Source organism: Lontra canadensis, unplaced genomic scaffold (genome assembly GCF_010015895.1).
Source record: "Lontra canadensis isolate GAN:19392208 unplaced genomic scaffold, GSC_riverotter_1.0 scaffold131, whole genome shotgun sequence".
Classification (NCBI taxonomy): Eukaryota; Metazoa; Chordata; class Mammalia; order Carnivora; family Mustelidae; genus Lontra; species Lontra canadensis.
This window is the reverse complement of record NW_022631125.1, coordinates 3,499,994-3,508,315: the sequence shown is the minus strand read 5'-3', so window position 1 is coordinate 3,508,315 and position 8,322 is coordinate 3,499,994. Positions and strand designations below refer to the sequence as shown.

At 44.6% G+C, this 8,322-nt stretch overlaps 1 pseudogene; it reads right to left on the bottom strand.

Moving 5' to 3' along the window:
* Nucleotides 1-313: 313 nt before the first annotated feature.
* LOC116857996 lies at nucleotides 314-5,633 on the bottom strand (annotated as a pseudogene).
* Between the last annotated feature and the right edge of the window lie 2,689 nt (nucleotides 5,634-8,322).

Genomic DNA, 8,322 nt, shown 5'->3' with positions numbered 1-8,322 from the left:
GTTCTTATGAGAACTGTGCTGGGGGCTGAAATGCTTCCTGAAGAGGATGCTGGGGAGAAATGGACTCTGAGACTTAGTGGAAGACTTCAGGTCTGGGAGGTCGTTGCCAAATGGAACTAGGGGGGTGGGGTCGGGGGTGAAAGTTCTGTGCTGCCCAATGCCACGTACAGACTGACTTGGGTCCAGGTTCTGTGGTGCTGCAATGAAGACTGTTGTTCTTCTGGAAAGCTTTGCTCAGGGGAGCCTGGCAGGAGTGCACTTTGTAGCCAGAACTCTTGGGACTTTTCTCCTCAGACTGCTCCAGTGTCACTGTTCATTCCACCAGAAAATTGAGGATGATTACAGAGAACCAGAGCAGGGTGGATGGTCCAGAGGGTTGGGCTTTGGAAAATTCCTTTTTTACTATACATAAAGTTCTGAGACTTTGATGCAAAGCAATGGTGTTGCCAGCTTTGGCTGAAAGGATGAAGACCATGTTATGAGGCTTAGTCTATGATTCCTTCACCCTGACTTTGAAAGAGCCATTCCTTTCTTCTTGGTCAGTATTGATGTCAGCAGCCCATGATGTGGTCTGCTCTCCTTACATAGAGACGTGGTCTACACCCAGCCTTGGGGCCAGGGAGTTTGGATCTCAGCATCCAGGAAAGCTTTCACCCTTCTATTCCCCAGAATGGCTCTTGTTTCTTTCCAGACCACTGTCTGACAGAGCACCTCCTTGATTTCAGCATTCTCTCCCAATTTCTTCCAGGCTCTCTTCCCCTTTTCCTCTTCTTTACCAGAACAAATCTGTTCTCTCTGCTCCGTGTCTTTCTCCTCTTCCTGCGTCTCTGCAATCTTTGCTTGTGTGTGTGCCTGGCATTCATCCTGATACTTGGCCAGCTGCTCTGGCATCGCCCTGCCAATAGCTTCTTTCGGTTTCTATGGTGGCTCCTTCAGATGCACTGGCCTCTCCTGCCACCCCCCAGCTCCCAGAGAAGTTTTTGAGACAGTATAAGCAGGATGTTCTTGCTGCAGAGCAGGAAGGAATTCCCATGGCCATGCATTTCAGAATGGACTTGGCTGCTCAGCTCCCACGTTTGTACCTCCATGTTTGATAGGATACCATTAATATCCTAGGCAAAGGACTTCCTTTGTACCCTCTCTTAGTGGTTCTGGAAGCCCGACCCAACTCCTCAGTACATCTCTCCAAGGCACTGACAGGTCTTTGCAGAGGGAAGAGAACTCTTTGAATTCCTGGTTCAATCCACCCCATGGGAATCTCTTTCATCCCCCATATCACAGAGGGGTCTTCCTTCTGTAGACTCACTGAGCAGCTACTTCAAGTCCAAATCAGTGAGAGAGACCATGGCAGTGACCCCCTGGACAAATCTTTGTCAGAAGCAGAGCAGAGGGTTGAGATCAAGGGGTGGGAGGTGCTCCCCTATTCCCACAGGCTTATGCCCCTCATGCCTGTTTTGGGGGTAGACTATTTCTCTTTCTGAATTTTTTTTTATTGTCTCTTTGTCATTTAGTGCCCCTTGAGCACTCCTCTTCCTTCCTCCTCTTCTTATTCCTCCTCCTCTCCTTCTTCTCTTTCTTCTCCTTCTCCTTCTTCTTCCCAGCATTAAGGGCTGTGAAACCAGTTTAGGAAAACCTGGGATTTTTTCACTTCTTCTCCCTGTTGAAAGTGTCATCTTTTTCCTTTTTTTCTCTTCTTACTCCCTTCCTTCAACTTGTTCAGTAATTTTCCTTCTTTAACGAAGTTGTTGTCAGATTCTGTTGCTTGTCATAACTGCAGATCCTCAGGTTGATGTAAAGTGCTCCCATACTTCATCAGAGAAGCAGGAAGAAGCTCATCACATGCTTCAAGTCCAAATCCACAGGCAGAAGAGTCAGATGCATCACACTCATGCCCCATACCAATCAACTCCCATATTTGGTCTTTTCCATGATTCTTTCACCTCATTTCCAGATTGAAGACCTTCTCCTTTTTCCTACACACTCTTCACTAGCCCTGGGTAGAACTCTGGGCACCTTCATCACCTGGGTCAAAGACATGAGTGTAATCTGAACAGTTGCTGCAGCCAGCTTAGAATCTCGATGCTCTTCTGCTCCCCCAACTTCCTCATGCCCAGATTTCTTTAAAAATGTGAGATTCGGAGGGCCTGGGAAAGAGGTGAACTGGATCCTGTGGTGTTTCAACATGACTACAAACAAGCATTGGCAGCTATCACTGTCACAAGTGTAACAGCACGGTGGGCTGCAAATGTTTCCTCGCTAGCAGGCTTGGCCAGATGCATTGGCTGCAGCTCTTGTTATCAACTGGACCCAGAAACAAGTCTACCAATGGTGGCCCATACAGTTCCACAGTCCATGTCCATGGATCAAAATACTCCCATGGGAGTCAGAAAGGAGAAGGAAAATCCCAACTCAAGGTCTGTGAAACATTTCAGGGGACAGTCTGGTGGCTTGTAGTTAATGCCCTGGGAGAACTTGGAAATTAGGCTTTTCAAAAACTAGTTGTTAAAGAAGAGCCCTCACTTAAGACTCAAAAATAAGAAAACAAACAACCCAGTTAAAAAATGAGCAAAAAGACCTGAACAGGCACCTCACCAGAGAAGATATACAGATGGCAAATAAGCATATGAAAAGATGCTTCACATCCCATGTCATTAGGGAAATGCAAATAAAAACAACGGAGATACCACTGCAGCCCTATTAGAATGGTCCAAACCCAGAACACTGATGACACCAAATGTTGGCAGGGTGATGGAGCAACAGGAACGTGCATTCATTGCTGGTCAGAATGTAAAATGGTACAGCTACTTCAGAAGACAGTTTGGCAGTTTCTTACAAAGGTAAATATACTCTTATTATACCATCCAGTAATAGTGCTCCTTAGTATTTATCCAAAGGAATTGGAAACTTGTGTCTACACAAAAGCCTGCATATGGATGCTTATAGCATAATTGTTCATAGTTTGTTCGTATTTTCTAAAACTTGGAAACAATAAAAATGTTCTTCAGTAGGTGAATAGATAAAAATGGAATGTTATAATAGAGTTATTCGGTGCTAAAACAAAATGAGCTATCATGGCACCTGGGTGGCTCAGTCAGTCGGACATCTGCCTTTAGCTTAAGTCATGGTCTTGGGGTCCTGGAATCAAGCCCTGCATCAGGCTCTCTGCTCAGCAGTGGGTCTGCTTCTCCCTCTCCCTTTGTGATCTTTTGCTCTCTCTTTAAAAAAAAATTAAATCTTAAAAAAAAAAAAAAGAATGAGCTGTCAAGTCATGATAAGACTTAGAGGAACTTTTAGTGCCTGTTCCTAAGTGAAAGAAGCCAGTGTGAAAAGGCTACATGTGTGCTTCCAACTATATGATCTTCTAGAAAAGGCAAAATTATGGAGACAGTAAAAAGATTGGTGGTTGCTGAAGGTTGGGTAGGAGAGAGGAATGTGAAGGGGGAGCACAGAGGATTTTGGGGGGCAGTGAAACTATTCTGTATGACACAGTAATGGTGAATACATGTCATTACACATTTACACTATGGACTTTAGTTAATAATATACCAATACTGGTTCATCCATTGTAACAAATGTACTGCATTGATGCAAGATGTAAACAGTAGGGGAAACTGGGTTGGTGGTGGAGGGAGTGGGCATTTGGGAACTCTCTGTACTTTTCAATTCATTTTTCTGTAAATCTAAAACTACTCTAAAAAATAATTTTTCAAAAAGCCCTAACAACCATGGAGGGAAAGAAAAGACCTTCTGTAGGAAGTCCCCCAGATGAGAGTGGCATCTGGGGCATAGTGGAGAGTGCTCACCGAGCCCAGAACCTGGAAGAGAAAAGGAGACCAGGCTTTCCAGGGTCATGACCAAGCAGAGCCACCACGGGCAAATGAGTAGCTCTGCATGGGACTCATGGCCTTCAGGGAGAGGGGAAGCAGGTCTTTGGGGGTGAGAAGGCACTGAGGGGGTAAGTGCTTGTGATCAGAAGCTAAGAGTGGGACACTTAACTGACTGAGCTACCCAGACGCCCCTGCAGGACCCCTGCTCTTCCTCTAATGCATGTTACACCTTCACTGATCTAGAGCTCCTTAAACATGACTATTCTGAAGTTTCTTTCTGTTCCATAACATTGACTTCACCTGTACTGAGTTCATTATCAGATTATTTTGTTAGATTTTTTTCATTAGCATACAACTTCTTTATGTGCTCTAGAATTTTTGTTTGCACATTCATTCAGAGTGCCTTTTCCTTGCTTTTTGTTTTCCCTTTCCTTTGTTTGTTTTTCACCTACCTTTTAACTTCCTTGAAACGTATGGCAATTGCCTCAACTCAGCCTTCCTTCACAGTGGGAAATTGAATGGAAGTGGCACACACACCCTGTTTCCTGAGTTCGTTACTCTGTATACCATCGTGTGTGTGTGTGTGTGTGTGCGCGCGCACGCGCACATATGTGCATGTTTAGTTCCATAGTGAACCCGGGGCATCTCTTGGAAAATGATTCTGTACCAATTCAGACTTCTCTCTTACCAGATTCCCAGCCATGCCCTCTTTCCAGCCTGAAGCTCCAGCCTCTGTGTGCACAGGCTGCATTCAAATTTTGGTGAACTTGACCCCAGTCGAGGTTTGATGGAAGAGAATGGCTCTCTTCCTATTTCTACCTGCTTCTTCTATATAAACTATTCTAGAATCTTTGCTTCCATTTGCCGGGGAGTCAGAGAAAACCTTTCTGCAGTGAAAGGGAAGAACAAAGCAGAAATTCAGAGAGAAATAAAAACATCTAAAGATGAAGAGGGAGAATTCATGAGTACCCCATTTTCCTCAAGCCCTGTTCTCTCTGCTATTCTTGAAGTTTGATTGTCTAACTCTACCTTCTATTCCAGGACACACCTTAGTATCCTTATAATACCCCTCTCATACATTTCTGCTGAAGCTAGCTCCAAAGGGTTTCTGATACTTAAAATCAAGAGGCACAGTGAATATGTGTCTTTTGGGCATCCCTTGGTCCAGGGTGCTTATGATTGCTGGATCCCACACTGTGGGAGTTCTCAGTCCCAGAATCCCTGCATTCAAGTAGCAATGTTGGCTCTCACTGTGCACCAGGAAGGTTTGGATATCTCTCTTTGTCTAAGCAAACTTTGATGGGAAGACAGGGTTTGGTTTGGTTTCCTGCCACACTGTGCATTGCAGGAATCTAAGGGCTTAAGGGTTTACATGATGTGGGGAACCTAGGGGAATGAGGGTCTACAGGTTGTGGGTGGAAGATTGAAGTAACAGCCATCAATGCTTCCAGCATGAAGCACTGGCCAGGGACACGCCATTCTCAAAAGTTCTCCGGGCGGGGGGGTGGGGGGAGGCTGGGTGGCTCAGTCAGTTAAGTGTCTACCTTCAGCTCAGGTCATGATCCTGGGGTTCCAGGGTGGAGTCTCACATCGGGCTCTCTGCTCATTGGGGAGTCTGCTTCTCCCTCTGACCCTCCCCCTGTCTCGTGCCTTTTCTCTCTCATTCAAATAAATAAAATCTTTAAAAAAAAAAAAAGTTCTCCAGGAAATTACAGCTCTCAAGTGTCCAGAAATGACCCAGCCAGCTTTCTCTCCAGCAGGGAAGTGGGAACCTGAGACGTTCGGGAAGTGATGGCATTTGGCCATGGTGACTGCCAAGTGGGAAGTGGCAGGCAATTCCAAGAGTCTGGAGTTCACAGAGAGCTCTGAGAAAATGGAGATTGTGGAGAAGAACTTCGACGTAGGAGGTAACCATGCAAAGCTGACAACAAACAGTTGAGCCCGAGGACCCTTGAAGACAAGAAAATCGTGTGTATTGAGAACCAGAGGACTCCTGAGGTGAAAACGGATGAACCAAATGATCTCTAAGGCCTTTTCCAGTTTTCAGCTCTGACGAGTCTTTAACACAGTCCACACAGTGACCCCTGTAGACTCATTAATAGCAAGGAAAACCTAGAAGGGTGCGAAGTTGGACCACTCTTAGTAAAGTGACAAGAGCCCTTTGCACACTGGCCTATGATCGGGAAGGTGGTGCCCAGTATTTCACTATGGTTTCCTTTTCTTGAACTTCAGCTTTCCTGAACAAACCAAACCTTCCTCCACTCCTTAGCTTTCTCCCATTGTTTCGGTCCCTTGCGTTCGGTGCTGTGACCTGCCATTGAGGACACACTATCCTGCCCCAACTTACTTGCTCAATGTTGGTTCATTAATGGTGTCCTTCTTTCCAATTTGGCTGGAGGGGAGAGAAACCCATTTGCCTCCTTTGGCTCCTTGACCAATATGCTTAACCGAATGCACCAGGTTCTGGGACAAAGACCCACGCCTCCTTCCCACTTAAAAAATTATCCCATCTTTTTTCAAAGCAGCCTTCAGCCTTCAGCTGTTTTTCTCTCCTCTCTTCACGGAATATGTAAAATCTTTCTTGTACATTAAGAGCTTGTGAAAGATTTCTTTGCCTCAGCCACATGATTTCCAAAATGTGTTAATTATGCATTACTCACACACTCTCTGAGCTTTCGCTGCTAATGTCGTTTTACTGGACTGGAGAGAAGGCACTTGTAAGTGATTACATAATCCTCAGACTTGCTGACAAGGAACTATAAGCCACTATAATATGCTTAAGTGGGGGGTCCTCGTTTTTGATTTATTGTTCTGATGAAATTAAATCCTACCGACATTTTCTTCCTTTAGTTAGATGGTAAAGGAAGTCAGCATTTTCTTTCATCTGGATGTTCAACTTTACTTCCATAGACAAACATCTCTGAAAGATTGAGGTAATACTGATGATCCAAACCAAGGACTCAAAATGCCTCTAGTGAAGATTAATGGGGTTTTGGTTTTTTTCTGTCAAAGTAAACCATAGTGCATCATTTCATCCCCTCAAATTTTAGTTTCAGGGGTGCTTGGGTGGCTCAGTTGGTTAAGCATCTGACTCTTGGTTTCAGCTCAGGTCATGATCTCAGGGTTGTAAGATCAAGCCATGTATCGGGCTCTGCACTGGGTACGGAGCCTGCTTAAGATTCTCTCTCTCCCTCTCCCTCTGCCTCTCCCCACCTTTCTCTGTCTCTTTCTCAAAGATAAATTAATCAATAAATCAATATTAAAAAACAAATTTTAGTTTCAAAAAGGATGCACAGTGCAATCCTCATAAACATGGTGAAATTGGTCAGAAATTCTATAGTTTCTGCATAGTTGCAAATGGTATGATTATTAAATAGACTGATATAGAACACTTGACAGCTCTTTCCTTCTTCTACACTATAATTAATCTTGAAACCAGCTTTATCTGTCAGTTTTCAAAAATAAGTCAGTGAAACATGCAGTTAACACATGGCATGATTCCATGACAATTAGACATGATTCACAGTCCAGAACAGGTTCATGCAGAAACCAGCTTTGCCTTTGATGAAAAGTTACTGCATGTTTATAGAGCACCCTTTGAGTGCTTAAGGAAACCTTGTATTTGAGGCTGAAATGCATCTACTACAAGTTGATCTTTTCTGCAGCATGGATTCAATTGTTTATTTTGGTGAAATATTCTTCTTGGGCCCCATCTGTGCAATCACAGGAATAAAGAACCGTGGCAATTTTTAGACATGTCCACAAATTCCTTGATGCTCTTCTCAGGTGTGTTTTATGGCCTCTCCACTTGAATCTGGGCTGTCCTTAGCGACTCCTTTGTCACCAGTGGAACCAACAGAAATGAGCCACATAATCTCTGAGGCAAGTTCAGAGAAGGCCATGTGGCTTCTGCTTGGTTCCTGGAACACCTGGCTGTGGAGAAGCCAGGTGCATGTAAGGAATCTAACCACCCTGAGACCCACATGCTGTCAAGGCCATACGGAAGTGCTCCAGCAACCCAGCGCAACTGAACTTCCAACCAACAGCCAAATTGCCAGCCACGTGAATGAGCCATTTTGAACATCCAGCTCAGTCGAACTTTCAGATCACTCCAGTCATTGAGAGAGCTTAAGCAAGAACTGCCCAGCTGAGCACTTCTCTAGTTCTGCAATCAAATGGTCTAAGGGGCAATTCTGCGTCTTTAAGGAGATTCAGAAGCACATTGTAGCATTAAGGGCTCTGATAAGTTCTGCAGCACAGAAACCTAGGTAGCCTAGGGGCGCCTGGGTGGCTCAGTCAGTTATGCATCTGATTCTTGATTCCGGCTCAGGTTATGATCTCAGGGTCATGGAAACGAGCCCTATATCAGGTTTCACATTCAGTGGAGAGTCTGCTTGAGATTCTCTCTCTCCTCCTCTCCTTCTGCCTCTCCCCTCACCTCTCTCTCCAAATAAATAAATAAATCTTTTAAAAAAAGAGAGAGAAAAACCTATGG